Below are 20,100 nucleotides of genomic sequence, written 5' to 3'. Positions count from 1 at the left end.
GGATGTCTCTAGTTTGATTTACAGTTTTTCCAACGACGGGTGCACAGATATCCCACTGATATATGGATCCATAAAAAATGTATGAATCTTCAACAAAAACGTGCAAGAAATATGAAAATTTAATATTAACTCTTAAATTCTTAAATTGTCTCCTGAAATCTCACTCCGTCATTCCTCTTCGCGAAGTTAAAAAAGCGTCAACATCACAACTTAGCGAGAACAACTAAGCGAGCACACGGTTCGAAAATGTCATGAAAATGTCATTTTGTTGTCATTTTTTTGTACTGCCACTATAGTAAAAAATGTACTCCGACGACAGTAATAAGTTTGCAGAACTAACCAGTATTATTGATTGGTGCTGCCAGAGTTCGAAAATTGGTACAAAAAAATAATGTAGCTAAAAAAATGTCATGACATTTTTTTGCCATGAAACTCCGTGACATTTCCTATCCCTGACGCAAGCCGCGTGCGCGTTCAACCATTTCCGATTCACTTTGCTAAAGCTCATTTCGCATCACACAAAGTATCAACTGCACTCAGCCAACACCAAACGAAGAATATATGTAGGTACGTAGGTAGATAATTGACGTTTGAAGATTCTGGCTCTGCTAATCCTCTGCTGGCGGTGTTCGCGATACCGAAAAAAGAACCTTCCGCGTGCACGGGGCGATAAATTATACCTTCTACAGGTGGACCTTTTCATTCAGAACTATATGCACGATGATGGTGCTACCATTTGGGTACACCTGATGCGGGCCGGACCGGAAGAAGGGTGGTAACTGGTGGTGGTTGCGGTACTGGTTTAATTCAATTTAGCTAGATAATAAATTACCCCGTGTGACCATATTCAACAACACCACCACGCGACCATATCGACGGAACTTGCGGTGACCGTCGTCGTTGTCGTTGTCGTACGCAAATGGAAGAAGAATCGAAGTAGAGAACTGACTACCACGATGGCACTGTGCGCCGCGCCCACTATTGAGATGTCCGGCACCGAACAACTCGTTTTGACGGATTTCAGTCGGGGCGATTCGAACGCTCCGGTCGACAGTCATACCTATGCGGAATTGTGATGGCATACAGTTCCGTGCAAAAGTTTGTGTTCAACATTTGGTGAAATGTGTAGTGTCTCAGGGAGGTTTAAGGGACGACGACAAGGGCTTAGGAGCGTTTGAGGGAGGAAAAGGGGGTCTTATTTGAAGCCGAGGATGCTAGGAGAAGTGACCGAGCTCCTGGTATTCAGGAGGTAGCTGAAGCGTAGAAAGCTTAGGCGTGGCGGGCGCTCAGCAGACTCTGTTGAATCTCCGGAAGCTTTTCTGTACAAGTTCCTGGTTTCCACGCTTGAATTAGGAACTAAGACAGTACATGGTTTATGAATCGTGGTTTCGGAGTTCTGGTAGCGGCCTCTTAGTAGGGTCGAGTTACAAACCTGGGCTGATTTCAGCGCCGTCTCGCGTCCCATAAAACCGTAGCGAGGCCTTAAAGTACGTTCCCAATCAGTTTCCAGCTTATACATGTTACTGCGAGTAGGTTCAGATAACCACTATTGACAAGCGTTTTTGAAGCTCTAGGTAGTTCTTATGAGGCGTTTTACTAAGCCTCGAGTGGCCTCCCTGCTTGCATAGATAACTAATAGGATTACTGGCAACTACATCGTTGACAGATAAGGATAGCATCTCTAAGGAACTCCCATTCAGCATGAACAATCCCAAACAGAGTAGCGAGAGGTACTTTAGCGAGACAGCCGCCAGGACCGGTAAGGTCAGAAGCTGTGGTACTTTCCCTCCAGCGACCAACCAGGTAGTGCACGTGGTGGAGGAGCACAGCGGATGGGTTACGCAGACCTTACGCGGCAGTGATCGAACAACACGACGAGTTTATCGTTGTTATTCCAGTTATCGGAATAACATCAGTAAGGACCTCAATAAGCCGTACCGAAACTGTAAAAGTAGTTGGCTTCTGGTTGAATGAAGAAGTGTGCGCAAAGAAAAATACGCCCAAACGGAGGGTCAATCAAATATGACGTCCAACATTTAGGAGGGAGGGGATATGAGGCAGGCCATGTAAGGTATACTAAAAAGTGTGACTGAGGGGGGAGGGGGATCTGAAAATCCAGAATAATGATGGACGTCATATTTGAATCGTCTCCGGACAGTTTGTTCTTTTCCGGGAACTACTCCATGGTGCACGAGACCATCAAATTCGCCGAAGCCGTAGGCAAAAGGAAAAGTCGCTCTATGGTTCGAGCGGTGCAGAAAGATATGTCCTACAAGGCGCCAGCCCAAGAAGTTCTAGACAGTGGAATGGTGGAGTTCTAACAGCGAAGGCGACTCTGCAGTGTTAACACGTGGATGAGATAATCTAGACGCCGATGCTCTCACAGCGACCCTTTAGCAGCAGTGCAAGATCGATGCATCAGGTGCTTTGTCCCATTTGCCCATGGCTGGTCAGTGTGTCCGCTCAGCTTTTACTAGGTGCTTACTGCTACGAGCAAGCCACAAGTCGTTTCCAGAAGCAAACTCTGCAGGAACAGTTGAACTCAAACACTTTTTTTTAGTTTTTATTAATGTGTATTTTAACTTAAATGCTAATTCTACACTGACTCAAACACTGCTGTGACAGTCAATCTCAGAGTCATGTGTGTCGTGATAACGTAGTTACCTTTACATATAGTTCAAGCAACCTTAGCAACTTGATTGTTTAGCAGGTGTAATTAGATAGAATAACTTATCATTACATGTTAAAGCTTAAATCAAAACAGTCATTCTTTAATTAACTCTCAAGTGGTTATGGGCCCAGAACATGGCCAAAGCTTGAAGTAATCATTGTTCATGTTCATCAAGACAAGTTTGTTCGTTGAAAAAAAAGCAGCCATGATTCTGAGGGACATAGAAAGACCTACAATAATACCAAAGGGTTTGATTATTGAACGCTTACAGCGCCACCTAGTGGCAAAATTCGAAAACTTTAAATTTCTGCATACATTTGACCAAGTTTTCCCATACAAACTTCAAGCGTTTTGAGCGCCCCCTTAGGCTCAATCGATTTTGCCCAAATTTTGAACATAGCTTCTAGGAGTCCAAAACAACTGATTTAGGAGGTAAGACTTGGCATTTGTCGAAATTTTTGTTTTTCATGTAAGTGTGGGCCACCCTAGCGTGCCTACTAAACTCAAGGGTACTTTAAACTACTCCTCATGTGCGTTTTCGATGAAGATGATTCTCATCAGAGAAGGAACGAAGGAAGCTGCCCAGCCCGCGGAGGGCTAGAACATTGATCCGGAAGCCAGTGATCGTGCGCTGGCAACGATTTGTTTAACGTTGGAGAAGAACAACTTCTGTCTCATCCAAACTGCGACCAGTGCTCAAAACGCATGACAGAAACTCCGGAAGGCATTTCAAGATGACGACGGACTCATTCGAAGATTTTGATTGTTGGACCGGTTGACTTCGGTGTAGCTGGAGTATCACATTTCCGTGGAGGATTACGTGGACTACTTGGTGTCCACCGCCAACGATCAAAGTGAAATTGGCTTCGAAGTGAATGACCAGTGGCTGGCGTCGCTGTTGATAAAGGGCCTCCCAGAATATTATCATCCCATGGTCATGGGGCTACAGGCGTCCGGCTTGGCGTTGACGTCTGATACGATTAAAGCGAAAATACTGCAAGGCGTGAAGTGGCCTATTTCAAGTTCGGGAAGAAAAAGCGCAGTGGCAACGCAGAGGAATGGTTTCTAGACGCGGCAGCTAGTTCCCACATGACGAGGAGTGAAGACAATTTCACGAAGCAAAAAGCTTTTGCGCACCCGATTTATACGGCGAACAACCAGTGCATGATATCGACAGCAAAAGGATTGGTGAACCTCGAGCTGCAAGAAGAACCCATTGAAGTTCAGGAGGTACTACATGTTTCGAATCTGACAACAAACCTTATTATCAGTCAGCATGATTTGCCGCAAAGGATTGACGGTGATGTTTACTGTAGATTCCTGTAAAGTCATTGATGAATCGCCAGCTTTTCAGGTGAATCCTTGACCTACATAATACCCCAACCACCCACTCCGTAGTACTTATGGGAGGGTCACTGAGTCGGAGGCCTCTTTAATAAGTACTACATCAACATTTCCTTCCCCTATCCGAAGTTACGGTAAAGATGGGCGTGGCCGGGAATAATGATATTTGTGCTTTTGGTATTCTTGCATAAGATTGGAGCAAAGTTAACTTCCCGGCCTTGTTCCGAAAAGCAATCCGAGCAAGATTAGCAAAAGGTACATGAATGTTGTTAGTATCCAATCTACGAAGTATACCGTAACTACGCTAACGCTAACGCTAACGCTAATTTGACGGGTTTGTCGCGTATACCAGTACTGCTCAGAACATCATCAGTAAGGACCTCAAGCAGTGCTGAAAAATTCATTTCGTCATATCTAAATTCAATCACCTACAGCTCATTTTAGAAGCTGAACCTGAGAATACGGTATATGAAAATTTTGTGCAGCTAGACCAGTGCTGCAAGAAAGTCACAGAAATATTTAAAATGCCAATGATAGGATAGCGAACCACTTGGACAGCGGCCGGTATTTTGGGCACTCTTCGCTATAACTCAGTTAATTCCAAACTAATCGACTTGAAATTTTGTACACGGCTAGATGCTATACGTATCTCATCGCGTTTCAAAAATTGTGTCAATTGGTTCAGAATTGGCTGAGTTATAGCGGAAAAGTGCCCAAAATAGGACCCCTGCCGAGATGCTTCCACTTCCCTATTCACAGTGAATATGATTTGGCATTTTTCAAAGGTAGTTCGTGACATTTACCTTAAATATTCGAAAAATAGCGGGTTTTCCGTGACTTTGTTGCACAAGTTTTTCATATACTATATTATCAGGTTCAGCTTTTAAAATGTGCTGTAGGTGATTGAATTTAGATATGACGAAATGAAATTTTCAGCACTGGCTTCAGTAGACTTTGCTTGAGGACCTCAAGCAAGGCCTACTGAAGCTCTGAAAGTCGGTGACGTTCTAGGTGACGTTGGCCTGAAAGGAACACGATCTTTTGGTTGAATGAAGGAGTGTGGTCGACGCGCGCAAAGAAAGATGCATCCAAAGGATAGTTTCTTCTTTTCTGGAATCTACTCCATGGCATACGAGAGCAAAACTCTGTGTATGGTTTCTATCAAGGAATTTATCTTAGTTATTTTTTTTAATTTCATTTGGGGATTCCTCTAGGATTTTTTTCTAAGTATTCCTTCGAGGGATTACTTCACAAATAGCTTCTTCCATGAGTTGTTTCTAAGGATTCCTCCAGGAATTCTTGCTATGATGTGCTCAAAAGATTCAAAGAGCTTCCACCTGGAGAACGGATATTCTTGAAGGGTTCTCTCTCAGAAGGAATTTCTCAAAATGAGAGCTCTTTGAGGACTCTCGGAAGGAACTTTTTTATAATTCCGAAAGGAGCTCGGGGAGAATTCTCAAAAGGAGATTTCTTAGGACGGACATCCTGAAACATTTTGGAAGGAGCTTTTGAAGAACTTCCAGTTCTGAATGGTTCCAGGAAAAAACTTCTGGAAGAAGCCTGGTACTACTTACGCAGGATTCCCGAAAGGAACTCTCGGAAGGTTTCCACGAGGAACAGCCGTAAATTTCTTCTGGAAGTTTCTTCCGGAAATCCATTAGAGGTTCCTCTCGGGAATTCAAAAGACAAAAGAGTTTCTTCCAAGAATGATCCAGGAGTGTCTTATGAGAATCCTCCAAGAGTTCCTCCCGCGAATCCTTCAGAAGTTCCTTTTGAGAATCCAACAGGAGCTCTTTCCGTAAATCATTCAGAAGTTGCTTCCGGGAACCCTCAAGGTGTTTTTTCTTGTAATACTCAAGGAGACCTTTCGGGAATCAATCGGGAGTTCTTTCCAAGAATTCTTCCTAGGAATATTTAAGAAGTTTCTTCCGGGAAATCTCCAGTAGTTACTTCCGAAAATCCTCCAGGAGTTCTTGTTGAGAATTATCCTCAAGTTCATTCCGGCGAATCCCCCATAGTATCATTTTAGGTTCCTCCAGAAGTTTTTTTTTTTCGTGAATTCACAGGAGTTTCTTCCTAGAATCCTCCAGAAGTTCCTTTCGAGAATCCACCAAGAGCCAAGAGGAATTTTTTAGAAGTTACTTCCGATTATACTTTAGGAGTTCATTTTGTGAGTCCTCCTGGTGGTCCTTCCGAGAATCCACAGAAGTTCCTTCCTGCAGTCCTCTTGGAGTTCCTTGCGAGGATCATCCAGGAGTTCTTCCTGAAAATCTAGCAGGAATTCCTCCCGAGAATCCTCCAGAACTTCCAATTGGGAATCCTCAAGATGTTCATGTTGAGGGTTCTCTAGGTGTTCCTTCCGACAATACATAGGAGTTTTTTCGTAGAATCCTCTAGAGATCCTCCCGATAATCCTCCAGCATAGAAGATGTAGTAGGTCATAGTGGTCTGACTTAGGACAAGAGAGTAGTTTGACATTAGGGATGCTCAGATTGTAATAAACCTCTGAATCAGAAAGACGTTGTATCACTACAGAAGATAAGAGACAGATAGAGATTGCAAATAGAAAATTGCAGTTAGAAGATGATAGCTTTGGTAATATACAATCGATGACAACATTCAGAAGATAAAAATAAAGTGAAACAAAAGACAGACCGAAGATAGAAGTAAGAAAGACAAAACGGAAAGCAAAAGATGGAAGGTGAAAGATAGAGAATAGAGCTAATGTAAGATAAAACATATTAAGTAGAAGATAGAAAGCAGACAATAGAAGATAGAATTCGAAAGTTTCAAAAAAAAAAAAACAGAGGTTAGAGGGTATAAGACATAGGATAGTAAATTGGAATTTTAAATACAAAGGATAAAAAGTAGGAAATTAACGATGAAAACTATACAGATAAAAGTTTAAAGATAAAAAACAGGAGATAAAAGATCTTGTGCCAAAGGTGATGGAAGAAAAACTAGGGGAACCAACGTATTTTGGACACAGCGTTACACCAATATATTTTGGACACTTCCATTTGTTTTTGACGTAAGTATCATTCATAGAAGAAATAGAAGATAGAAGATGGAGAGTAGAAGCGGCTATAAGGTATAAGATAGATCGTAACAGGTAAAAGGTGATGTGAAAGATAGAAAGTAGTTGATAGATAGAAGACGTATAGTGAAAGACAATCAATAGAACCAGTCTTGTTAGCGATCACAGTCTTTGACACCTTTTCGTCGATATTCGGCTGCCTTTGTCTCCAACATTCGCAACACAAGCGATCAAACTACTGTACGGAACAAAAATGTCGAATGAATGCGCTTGACCACGATTGCATCTTCGGGAGATGGTTCGGTTTTTGTTATTCCTGTCTTTCCCATAAAGAGAGCTGTTTTGGATAAATGTGTGTGTCGTAATCGATTTATCACACACGAATAAACTAATACTATCCCAATCTTAATCAAAATTGGCTGAAATCTTGCAAAAAGCTGGAATTAGACAAATGTCATCGTGTCAGACGACGATGATTTGATGCACTTTTTTGTTTATTGATCTTCGTTTTGCCGCTCGTGTTGTGTGTAAGAGGTAGCGGTCGCGCTCGAATGAAACAAAGCAAGCTGACACCCGACCGCGGCAACGAAACGAAGGTAGTGAAAAGTGTCGAATGTTTACAAGCCTGGATAGAACATACAAGTTAGAAGATAGGTAATAGCTGTTCAATGAGATAGAAAGTCGAAAATGAATGATAGAAGGTCGAAGTTAGGACTTTAGGAATACAGATGACCTGTTAGGAATACAGATACTAGAACTTAGAAGATAAAGGATATAAGGATAAAAAGTATAGAAAATAGAAAGTAGCAGTTCAGAAGACAATCTGAAATTAGAGAAGACAAATGATTGTAGATGTAAAAAAATAAATAAAAAAGGATAAGATAGAACATGCAAATAAAAGATAGAAGATAGAAAGTTTAAGATAAAAGATAATAGAAGGTAGAGTGATGAAGACAGAGGATAGAAGACAATAGTTAGTATTAAAAGTAGAAGATAGGTAGATACCGAAAAGAGAAAATGGAAGATAAAAAATATATGATATTATAGAGGAGATTGCAGATGAAAGCAAGACAATTTTAGGTAAAAAATTGAAAAAGTAATATGAAATTTAGAGATAGATGTTTGAAGATAGAAAATAATGATAGCCGTTGTTTGAAAGCAGACTTAAGTTTCAGTGTTTTTCTGTTAAACGAGTCGTCTCGCTCTTTTTTGTGGGAGTTACCAAATTTCAGCACGGCACTGTACTCGTTGCGAAATTGAAATAATAATAGTAATGGACATCACAGGTTTTAAAGGTGAATGTACAACACGCGCCCGCCGCCGTGGTTCGATTCTTGTCCACCTAGCCTGCACCAGCAACAGCGCCTGTGGTTGGTTGGCTGGTTGGTGCGGGTCTATTGTTACCCAAGGGGAGCGAGCGAAGCTATAAAATGCTGGCGACAATGTGACGCGCACTCCGCGCGAGGTTGGTTATGAAGTCTCTCGTTTTGGTAGGTACTGGGGTGCGTTGTTCTGATTTCATGCGACGGACAAGAATCAGCCAGTGGAAATCTCCCCTTGCGGTGGTTCCCATTGCTGCTGCACGGGACATGGACATTTGATACAGGCGCGCGCGGAAAATATGCATGTCATGGTCAGTCAACTGCCCGAGGCCCGTGTCCGTGGCCCCCTTAAGAAGGAAAAAGACACGTGTTTTGCGCGCGGTGGTTTTATCAATCGATGGTCGATGACGGCGCCAAAAACTGTCCGATTCCTAGACAACGATAGGCGGGAAAACATGAACTTTCGATAAAGACTGTAATTACACATTCTGGAAGGTGATTTGAACTGGACAGTGGAATGTGAAACATTGGTACTTTTTACTTTCAAGCATTTTGAAAATTTTATCATTAGAATCACTAGATGAAAGATACTTGACGAGATATCTAATGAATCATTCGCATTTTTTTATATTTTTTTATATTAGAGGTTTTAAACCCAGGTTTATTTGCCTCTGTCATCATTCGTAATGACTGTAAATGGGCTTATTAAAAAAAAACTTAACCCCTTCAGGTATCCAAAAAATGTTATGTAACCTTAATATTCAGAAATTTGATGAGATGTAGAGCATTTGAAGTCTAAATAGTTTTGAAAAGGTTTTAAAAGCTGTCATAGAACTGATATGGTTTTATTATGACATGAAGATAATTCTAAGAATCCCTTCGCCTCTATTTGCTTAATAAGGTTACTAGGAGGGACTTATCCTTTTGAATAAATTTTACGTTCGTTTTACCCCACTATCCCCCGCCACCCATTTGATGGCAGTGGCAGATAGTGAAACGCCATGCTTGTGCCATAAAAAATAATACACGCAGATTGCGCCATTACTTTGTAGCGAAATTTTCTTGTTGCTTGCTGCACGGGAGCGCACGTTTGAATAAAAAGTATGCAATGGTTTACGACTTTTTCGAATTATGACCGACGAAAAAAGAATATCGCACAAAGGAAATTCAACGGATGGGGTAGAGTCCCTGCCAACCCGTGATCGGTCGGTCGTGTTCACAGGTGTTCCGTGGAAAGAATAAACCTAGTTGAAACAATCCACCCTCACACATGCCTTCGACAGTTGTTGGGACCGTGAAATGGGGTGGCATTGAGATTCAGATTTTGGACTATACTAGAGAGTCATGGTGCACCACGATGCTCAACGGAATATTATGGAGTACCTCGGAATACCTTAAGGTACCACAGAGTACCACAAAGTACTATGGACTATCATAGATAATCACGAAGTACCAACGAATACCATAGAGAACCATGGAGTTCTACGAAGTATCACGAAAGGCCATAGAGTACCATGGGGTACCATGGAATATCACGGAGATTAACGGAGTGGCATATGGAGTACCAAGGACTACCATGGAATACTATGGATTATCATGGAATACTATGGATTACCATGGAATACCATAGAATACCACGGGGAACCATGGATTACCGTTGAGTACCATGGAATAACACAGAGTACCACAAAGTACTATAGAGTACCATGGACTACCATGAAATACCACGGAGACCCATGAATTAGTACGGAGTATCATGCAATACCATGGAATACTATGGAATACCACGGAGAACCAAAAGAACCATGGAATATCATCACGCACCATGGTCTAAATACCATGGAGTACCATGGAATACCACGGAGAATCACGAAGTACTATGGAATACCATGGAGTACCACGAAGTACCATGCAATATCACAGAGTAAAACGAAGTAACATAGAGTACCTTGCAATACCACAGAAATTCATGAAAAACCCCAGGGAGCCACAAAGTATCATGGTAAAACCATAGGGTACCACGAAATACCATGAATTTATATGGAGTACCATAGAGTATCACGAAGTATCACGTGGTGTACGTTAAAACTCCAAGGAGTGCCTTGGAGTACCATGAAGTAACACGGAGCTTCATGCATTTTTATGTTTCCACTCGATTTAAACTAATCATATTGTTGAAACGCCAAAAGATAGACAATTAACATTGTTAATTTAACAATGTTGATGAGTGAAATATTTCACCAGGTGGAATATTTCAATAAATCAGTAATATCCTCTCTTAGCAATTTGCTGTTGAAACTCTTGAGTTGATCTTCGACCTTCAATGTTTGGAGATCAATTTCACCCCGCGCAACGTTAAATGTACTACAGTCGTCGCCAGGTAGGTCGGTAGGTGGGTTGCTTCTGATGGCCGTCGCCGGCCTCTGCCGGTCAACTCCGATGGGCGGGGGTGGCGTGAGTGAGTGTGTGATTTCGTGGAATTAGTGTCGTGGCGCTGTTGCTGCTGCTAACCGAAGAAGATTGAAAATAGCAAAACGACTCTTTGTACAACTCTATGTATGTAGATGGCTCCACTCCGGTAATGGTGGCTGAAATGATGGTCGCACGCGATTCAAGGCGGGAAGCCCAAAGTTTATGATGTTTGGTGTGCCACCTTCAGTATTCAGTAACCAGCAGTCACAATTCCGGTAAAGGTTTACTGCCGGATTGAAGCCCAAGCCAAGCCGGATGATGGCGGGGAAGTATATTAGACATCAGACACTGACTGTGTCGTGCGCTATGTGCGAGCCGGGCGAGCTGTGGTGGGTCCCAAGTAAAAAGAGTTGACTTTATTGTTAGAGACGCCTTCAATGGTAATTGAACTGAATGCTTCTTGGAAGCTTCCAATGGAGAGGAAGGTGGGCCACCGTCATACGACGTACCACTAGCATAAATTACTTGATGGCTCACGAGGTCTATCTTCCTGAACAAAATGACTTACTTCAAGGTGAGACTTCACTTCACGGTGGGCTGACCGCCTGAATAGAACCGAAAATATCATAAAATTACTATACAGGTTATCTTTATCCGTGAATTGAAGGTACCATCAATTAATTATGTTTTAAATTATCTAAAAGTAAACACCACGTCTGCCGTTCTAACTGAACACTGAACATATATCGTCACCTTATCAAAAGCATTCCTTCGCAAACGCAATTTATGGTAAAACATTCAAAATAAATTGGTACGATACAGTGAACAGTCGAAAAAAATGAAATGTTTCCGAATTTGTCAAGTAGAACTGCAGCAAATTAAAAAAAAAACAATTCGAAACAATAAATTCCGGGAATAGCTAGCAACTATCGTTGAATGATTTGTGGAATAGTTATTTTAAATTACAGATGATAAAATTTAAACAACTAGTTTTACATATCATCTTTACAGTAGTTCCTGATTGAATTCCAGTCAATTGTGAAGCAGCATATTATGACCGTTTACTGGTTATTAACCTTAACGTGCGAACCATAAGACAAATAGTTTATTATCTTATCGTGAAATTTCTCCATGCATATAATCAAGCATATATTGGCATTCGTCAACCCTCCAGATATGAAGACATTCAAGAGTCAATCGAATCAATTGTGAACCAATTCGATCTGCATTAGCATCATTCATTCAGATTAGCCACCACCGCAACTAATTCCCACTCTCGCTCCGCCTCACTAGGCGTCGTCTTTTCAGCACGCATCAATCGCCCTCGTTCGCTCGCTGCGTTGCAGCCACTTACTCGGTCGGTCGGTCGTCACAACTTGTCTCCGTTTCTGTTTGATTTCCAGAGCACACATGGTTTCGTCTTGCTGCTGGCTGTGGCGCACAACATCACATGTTTATGTTCCGTCGCACGTTCGTTTACCGAAACTTCTCCGGTCCCAGACGCGGGTTCCCATCATCAGTATCCAATATGGTTACCCGAAGAAAAATGATCGATGAGAACTGTTGTACAGAAAAAATCTAATGATGAAGAAACTCAAAGAATTGATTGATTTGCTCGAGAAATTTGATTGTCATGTTTTATGACCGAACACATAATTATGAAATTTCGTTTAACCATATGTGGTATGGTACGTAACCTTTTGTTGTAACGTAATCTTGAAGTTTTTCTCCTTTTTACCAAAAATTTCATTTTACCTTAACGATATACCATATGGTGATACCACTGATCACTTTTATCAGAGTGTTATGGTGCCTAACCTTTTGTTATATCGTAAACTTAAAATTTTCCTCCTTTTATGCCAAATATTCATTATAGCTTTACGATACACCATATGTTAACCCCACCGACCATTTCCATCAGGGTTGGACCTCACTTTGGCGACGCCGGGGTTTATGTTCATTTGTCGATCGAAGCTGATGGAGCCAGCCAGCAGCGTCTCCTCGTCTCACGTGTGCTGCGAAAATCACCCATCGATGTGGGGACGACGACGACGTCGCCGCTTGTCGGAAAGCCGTTGAAAGTCAGGTCAAATTAAAAATAAAATCCCAATGGCCAACTGTTGGTGGTTGTTCTAACCGGGTGGTCGTGGGGGTGGCAACACCAGACGATGAAGGCATTTTACTGCACACAGTTCATTTCGCTACGTTCCGATGCGATGTTCCAATGTGCTGTGCGGATATGTTTCATCGGAGGGAATTGGTTTGGCGAAAATAAAAATTTATCATTTTATTACCTTCAATATAATAAAAAGCGAGGAATAGTCGGTCCGGCAGGGGCGTTGCTAGGGATGGGACTCTTAAGAATTCGACTCTACTAGAACTTAATCAGAGGTTGTTAGCTTATACTTTAATTTACCTTAAACCAAGGATGGGAACTCACTCACTTGCAAAGAGATACACTCACTTGCAGTTTTCTCAGCTCAGAAGCGTGCTATAAAAAAATGATGTATGGACGACTTTTGCCATGTGATTTTGTCTAAAAGTTTGCCGAATAGAGTAGGGGTCGCACACGCATACCGAATTCGTGAGTGAGCTACGAAGGCAACTCTCCACGAGGTGATAAATTACACTCACATCGTGGAGAGTCGCTTTCACAGCACTGTCACGACTTTAGGATTCGCGAGCAACCCCTACTCTATTCAACAAAGTTTAAGACAAAACCACAAGGCAAAAGTCTTCCATTTCTCGTTTCTTGATTGCACGATTATGAGCTGAGAAAATAGCAAGTGAGTGTAATCCTTTGCAAGTGAGTGTTCCCATCCCTGCCTTAAACAGAAGAAGCTAGTTGCTTTTAAAATAGTTACTATAAAGGTAAACACGCGAGTTTTCAGCAAGATCACGCAGAGCATGACGGGTTCGATTCCCGATCGATCCAGATTTTTTTTTTCGTAAGAGATGCTTCATAAATGACGTAGCATTTTTGGACGTTTTATGATATCATCTTCCAGGGCGTTTTTTTTACCGATTCTTTCAGATTTGTTTAAAATTTCTGCTGGGTTTCCTTCGAAAATACCCCTAGCGATTCTTTGACAAAATGTTTCAGGGAATGTTGTCCAATTATACCTTCAGTTCAGACATTTTCAAAAAAAAATCTTTTAAGAACTCCTCCAGAAGTATCTCCAACAGTTCTTCAAGGTTTTGCTTCAGAACATCCTTAAAGAATCCCTTCTGAAATTTAAATGTGGATTTATTCAAGAACTCCTCCAATACCTTTTTTCAGCAGTTTCTGCTTGAATTCCTCCAGATTTTTTTTCCCGAGGTTCACTTCAGAAGCTCATCTTGCAAGAAATTCTTTTAAGAATTCCTCCAGAAGTATCTCCAACAGTTCTTCAAGGGTTTGCTTCAGAACATCCTCCAGAATCCCTTTAGAATTTTATACATGGATTTATTCAAGAACTCTTCCAATAACTTTGTCGGCAGTTTCTGCTCGGATTCTTGCAGAAATTATTTCAAGTATTCAGAAAATTTTCCGAGTTTATTTCAGAAATTCATCAACAGTGTCCTTTAGAAATTTCTTCAGGGAGTTTTTTTTTTTTCAGAAACTCCTCCAGGAATTTTTCTTTGAATTTTTCCAAAAGTTTCTCATGAAATTCTACTAGCAATTCCTCCAGAGTTATCTCAAGGGGCTCCTCCAGGTATTCCCCAGGGGTTCCTTTAGAAACTCCTCCACAAATTACATAAGAGATTGTTTCAGAGAGTTTTGTTCAGGAATTCCTTAAGGAAATTTTCAAAAAAAAAAAATCTTGGAATCTCCAGAAATATCTCTAGGAATAACTTTTGAAATTTCTTCAGTGACTCCTTGAAACATTTCTCCAGTATTTGTTATTTCTTGATGTGAAGTATGTGTACTTATCTATGAAATCCGTGGAGGAATATATGAAAAAACTCCTGGAGGAATCTCAGAAGGAATCCCAGGAGATATTTCTAAAGGGACGCAGAAGCAGTATTACAAAAAAAAACTTTTAGAAATTTCTTAAGTAACCCCTGACATTTTCCCAATTTTTGAAAAAAAACTAGATGAATTTCTGAAAAAAAATAATGGTAGAATTTCTGATGAAATATCGCACTGACATTTATCGAAAATTTTTTAAACTACTGAAGGACTCTCTGGAAATATTTCTAGAAGAATTTCTGAAGAAGTTTCAGAAAGATTTCGTGGAGGAACTTCTGAAAGAACCCTTGAAAGATTTTTTAAAATAAATTCCCTAGAAATCTGTGGCGAGTGTTCATGAAGATATTCCTTGAGTAATACCTGAATAAGTACCTTGAAAACCCCTTGATTCTCATGAAATTCTCATAGGAATTCCTCCAGAGCTATCTCAAGGGGTTCCTCCAGGTATTCCCCAGGGATGCCTCAAGAAACTTCTCCGAAAGTTACATAAGAAATTGCTTCAGAGAATTTTGTTCAGGAGTTCCTTTAGGAAGTTTTCAAAAAAAATCTTAGAATCTCCAGAAGTATCTCTAGGAATAACTTCAGAAATTTTTTCAGTGAATCCTTGAAACATTTCTCAAGTATTTGTAATTTAATGGAGTACTTCTGTGTAATCCGTGAAGGAATATTAAAAAAAAACTCCTGGAAGAATCTCAGAAGGAATCCCAGGAGATATTTCGAAAAGGACCGCAGAAGCAGTATAACGAAAAAAAAACCTTCTAGAAATTTCTCAACAAACCCTCGATATTTTCCCACTTTTTGTAAAAGATCTAGATCAATATCTGAAAGAAAATCAATAAAGTAATTTCTGATGGAATTCCGTACTGACATTCATGCACAAATCTTCAAACTACTAACGGTTGTTTCTGGAAATATTACTGGAAGGATTCCTAAAGAAGTTTCAGAAAGAATCCGTGGGGGAACTTCTGAAAGAATCCTTGATGGGTTTTTTAAAATAAATTCTCTAGAAATCTCTGGAGGTATTTTTGCAACAAATACCTGGAGGAATATCTGAAAGAACCCCAGAAAAAATCCCGAGGAAATCCTAGAAGGTGTTGTTGAAGAAATTCCTTGAGTAATATGTACAGTAAAACCTCCATGAGTCGATGTTGAAGGGACCATCGACTCAAGGAAATATCGAGTAGTGGAACAAAAATCCTTTGGGAAGCTTTTTGGGAGGACCATCGTAGTAACCCAGAAAAAAAATTTCAGTATGAAAAAAATTACCTCCATGAGTCGATATCGAGTCAAGGAACATCGACTCATGGAGGTTCGACTGTACATGAAAAAGTAGCTTGAAAACCCTTGGTGGAATTGATTCAGGAATTTATTAGCAAATACTTAAAGGAATTCCTGAAGAAATTCCTTATCAAAATTCACGGATTTTCTGGAAGAATACTCGGAGAAAGTCGTTAATTTTTTTACGGAAATCCTGGAAGAATATCTAGAAAAACACTTAAATTAATTATGTTTAAGTATAAGAGGAAAATCGACTCACAAATTTCCTATGTAATTTCTGTAGTAGTTTCTAGAGATCTCTAGAATGAATTTCTCCAGGAATCTCTGGAGGAATACCTGCTTGGTTAAATTTATTGAAAAATTCCAGAATGAATTTTTGAAAATGCAGACGAAATGAAACCGAAAGATTTCTTGCATAAGTTTATGATGGAATTCCTGAGGATATTTCTAGAGAGAAAACGTCTATAAATAACGTCTTGCTTTGAGGAGGAAGAGAAGTTTAACAAAGTGTGACGACCCTTACACAAATTTCAGAGATCCCATACAAAACGTTTGCTATTGTAGGACGGGGGGTTGAAAATGGACAAATTTTGCGGGACGCTTTTTATAGACATCTTATCAATAGAGTTTTTTTTTGAGAAAAATCCATAAAAGATTCTCAATATAAATTAATTAGGGAAATTAATGAAGCAATCACTGGAGATATTTTTGATGAAATCTATGATAGAATTTCTAAAGGAAACTTGGGAGGTATTTCTTAACGAATAGCTTGTGAATTATTTTGACACCTTTGATAAATATTTCTGTAAGATTTAAATGATTTTTTGAAGAAATTCTTTGATAAATTTATGTATTTCTAAAAAAAAATCGCTCCAAGAACGTCTGGAATCCGTGGCTGGTTCCCTGAGGAATTTCTGAAATATTTTGTGCCGAAATTTCTTAAGTATGGAGAGTTTTCTAGAGAAAATCTTGGTGATATTCCTGGAAATTGCTCTAGAAGAAGGAATTTCTAAAGAAATTTATAAAAAAAAAGTTTCTGAAGGAATCCGTGAAAATAATATGTGAAAGTAATTTATGCTGGAATCTGTAGACGAATACCAGAAAAAAATCCCGGTATTTTGTGTAAATATTCAGTAGGATCGGGATTCTGGTTACCCGTCGTCGGATAGGCGATTCCAAGCTTCAACTATTACGAACGGAAATCCTCCAATAGTGTCTCCATAAAAGTCTCGAGAGGATCTTTAAAAGATTGTTAGAAATGATGATGCTAGTAATGAAATCATAAACAAGTTTGGAAAAGATTCAAAAAGATTCAAGAAATTCAAGAAATATCGTCCTTTTGTATACGCTCAGCTTTGTCTGTCTGTCTGTCTGTCTGTCTGTCTGTCTGTCTGTCTGTCTGTCTGTCTGTCTGTCTGTCTGTCTGTCTGTCTGTCTGTCTGTCTGTCTGTCTGTCTGTCTGTCTGTCTGTCTGTCTGTCTGTCCGTCCGTCTGTCTGTCTGTCTGTCTGTCTGTCTGTCTGTCTGTCTGTCTGTCCGTCCGTCTGTCTGTCTGTCTGTCTGTCTGTCTGTCTGTCTGTCTGTCTGTCTGTCTGTCTGTCTGTCTGTCTGTCTGTCTGTCTGTCTGTCTGTCTGTCTGTCTGTCTGTCTGTCTGTCTGTCTGTCTGTCTGTCTGTCTGTCTGTCTGTCTGTCTGTCTGTCTGTCTGTCTGTCTGTCTGTCTGTCTGTCTGTCTGTCTGTCTGTCTGTCTGTCTGTCTGTCTGTCTGTCTGTCTGTCTGTCTGTCTGTCTGTCTGTCTGTCTGTCTGTCTGTCTGTCTGTCTGTCTGTCTGTCTGTCTGTCTGTCTGTCTGTCTGTCTGTCTGTCTGTCTGTCTGTCTGTCTGTCTGTCTGTCTGTCTGTCTGTCTGTCTGTCTGTCTGTCTGTCTGTCTGTCTGTCTGTCTGTCTGTCTGTCTGTCTGTCTGTCTGTCTGTCTGTCTGTCTGTCTGTCTGTCTGTCTGTCTGTCTGTCTGTCTGTCTGTCTGTCTGTCTGTCTGTCTGTCTGTCTGTCTGTCTGTCTGTCTGTCTGTCTGTCTGTCTGTCTGTCTGTCTGTCTGTCTGTCTGTCTGTCTGTCTGTCTGTCTGTCTGTCTGTCTGTCTGTCTGTCTGTCTGTCTGTCTGTCTGTCTGTCTGTCTGTCTGTCTGTCTGTCTGTCTGTCTGTCTGTCTGTCTGTCTGTCTGTCTGTCTGTCTGTCTGTCTGTCTGTCTGTCTGTCTGTCTGTCTGTCTGTCTGTCTGTCTGTCTGTCTGTCTGTCTGTCTGTCTGTCTGTCTGTCTGTCTGTCTGTCTGTCTGTCTGTCTGTCTGTCTGTCTGTCTGTCTGTCTGTCTGTCTGTCTGTCTGTCTGTCTGTCTGTCTGTCTGTCTGTCTGTCTGTCTGTCTGTCTGTCTGTCTGTCTGTCTGTCTGTCTGTCTGTCTGTCTGTCTGTCTGTCTGTCTGTCTGTCTGTCTGTCTGTCTGTCTGTCTGTCTGTCTGTCTGTCTGTCTGTCTGTCTGTCTGTCTGTCTGTCTGTCTGTCTGTCTGTCTGTCTGTCTGTCTGTCTGTCTGTCTGTCTGTCTGTCTGTCTGTCTGTCTGTCTGTCTGTCTGTCTGTCTGTCTGTCTGTCTGTCTGTCTGTCTGTCTGTCTGTCTGTCTGTCTGTCTGTCTGTCTGTCTGTCTGTCTGTCTGTCTGTCTGTCTGTCTGTCTGTCTGTCTGTCTGTCTGTCTGTCTGTCTGTCTGTCTGTCTGTCTGTCTGTCTGTCTGTCTGTCTGTCTGTCTGTCTGTCTGTCTGTCTGTCTGTCTGTCTGTCTGTCTGTCTGTCTGTCTGTCTGTCTGTCTGTCTGTCTGTCTGTCTGTCTGTCTGTCTGTCTGTCTGTCTGTCTGTCTGTCTGTCTGTCTGTCTGTCTGTCTGTCTGTCTGTCTGTCTGTCTGTCTGTCTGTCTGTCTGTCTGTCTGTCTGTCTGTCTGTCTGTCTGTCTGTCTGTCTGTCTGTCTGTCTGTCTGTCTGTCTGTCTGTCTGTCTGTCTGTCTGTCTGTCTGTCTGTCTGTCTGTCTGTCTGTCTGTCTGTCTGTCTGTCTGTCTGTCTGTCTGTCTGTCTGTCTGTCTGTCTGTCTGTCTGTCTGTCTGTCTGTCTGTCTGTCTGTCTGTCTGTCTGTCTGTCTGTCTGTCTGTCTGTCTGTCTGTCTGTCTGTCTGTCTGTCTGTCTGTCTGTCTGTCTGTCTGTCTGTCTGTCTGTCTGTCTGTCTGTCTGTCTGTCTGTCTGTCTGTCTGTCTGTCTGTCTGTCTGTCTGTCTGTCTGTCTGTCTGTCTGTCTGTCTGTCTGTCTGTCTGTCTGTCTGTCTGTCTGTCTGTCTGTCTGTCTGTCTGTCTGTCTGTCTGTCTGTCTGTCTGTCTGTCTGTCTGTCTGTCTGTCTGTCTGTCTGTCTGTCTGTCTGTCTGTCTGTCTGTCTGTCTGTCTGTCTGTCTGTCTGTCTGTCTGTCTGTCTGTCTGTCTGTCTGTCTGTCTGTCTGTCTGTCTGTCTGTCTGTCTGTCTGTCTGTCTGTCTGTCTGTCTGTCTGTCTGTCTGTCTGTCTGTCTGTCTGTCTGTCTGTCTGTCTGTCTGTCTGTCTGTCTGTCTGTCTGTCTGTCTGTCTGTCTGTCTGTCTGTCTGTCTGTCTGTCTGTCTGTCTGTCTGTCTGTCTGTCTGTCTGTCTGTCTGTCTGTCTGTCTGTCTGTCTGTCTGTCTGTCTGTCTGTCTGTCTGTCTGTCTGTCTGTCTGTCTGTCTGTCTGTCTGTCTGTCTGTCTGTCTGTCTGTCTGTCTGTCTGTCTGTCTGTCTGTCTGTCTGTCTGTCTGTCTGTCTGTCTGTCTGTCTGTCTGTCTGTCTGTCTGTCTGCTCGACTATGACACCGCTATTACTATGTCATCGACCTAAATCTACGATATTCTTTAATCGATTTCGATAAAGCTCTGCTTTGAAAAGCTTTTCAACCCGTTAAAACCCCCTGATTCCACCCCTGAACCCACAGAACGTCGACGAGAAAGCCAAACACATGGCTCCATGGCCGCGGCTTGGTTCGCCATGGCTCC

General features: G+C 41.5%; 1 protein-coding gene across 1 annotated transcript in view; it reads right to left on the bottom strand.

Moving 5' to 3' along the window:
- Positions 1–20,100, bottom strand: part of LOC109428053 (activating transcription factor 3) — a 42,241-nt gene that overhangs the window by 21,747 nt on the left and 394 nt on the right. The window lies entirely within an intron of this gene.

The sequence above is a fragment of the Aedes albopictus genome, chromosome 3 (genome assembly GCF_035046485.1).
Source record: "Aedes albopictus strain Foshan chromosome 3, AalbF5, whole genome shotgun sequence".
NCBI lineage: Eukaryota > Metazoa > Arthropoda > Insecta > Diptera > Culicidae > Aedes > Aedes albopictus.
Note: the sequence above shows the minus strand (reverse complement) of the source record. Positions and strands in the feature narration are given on the sequence as shown.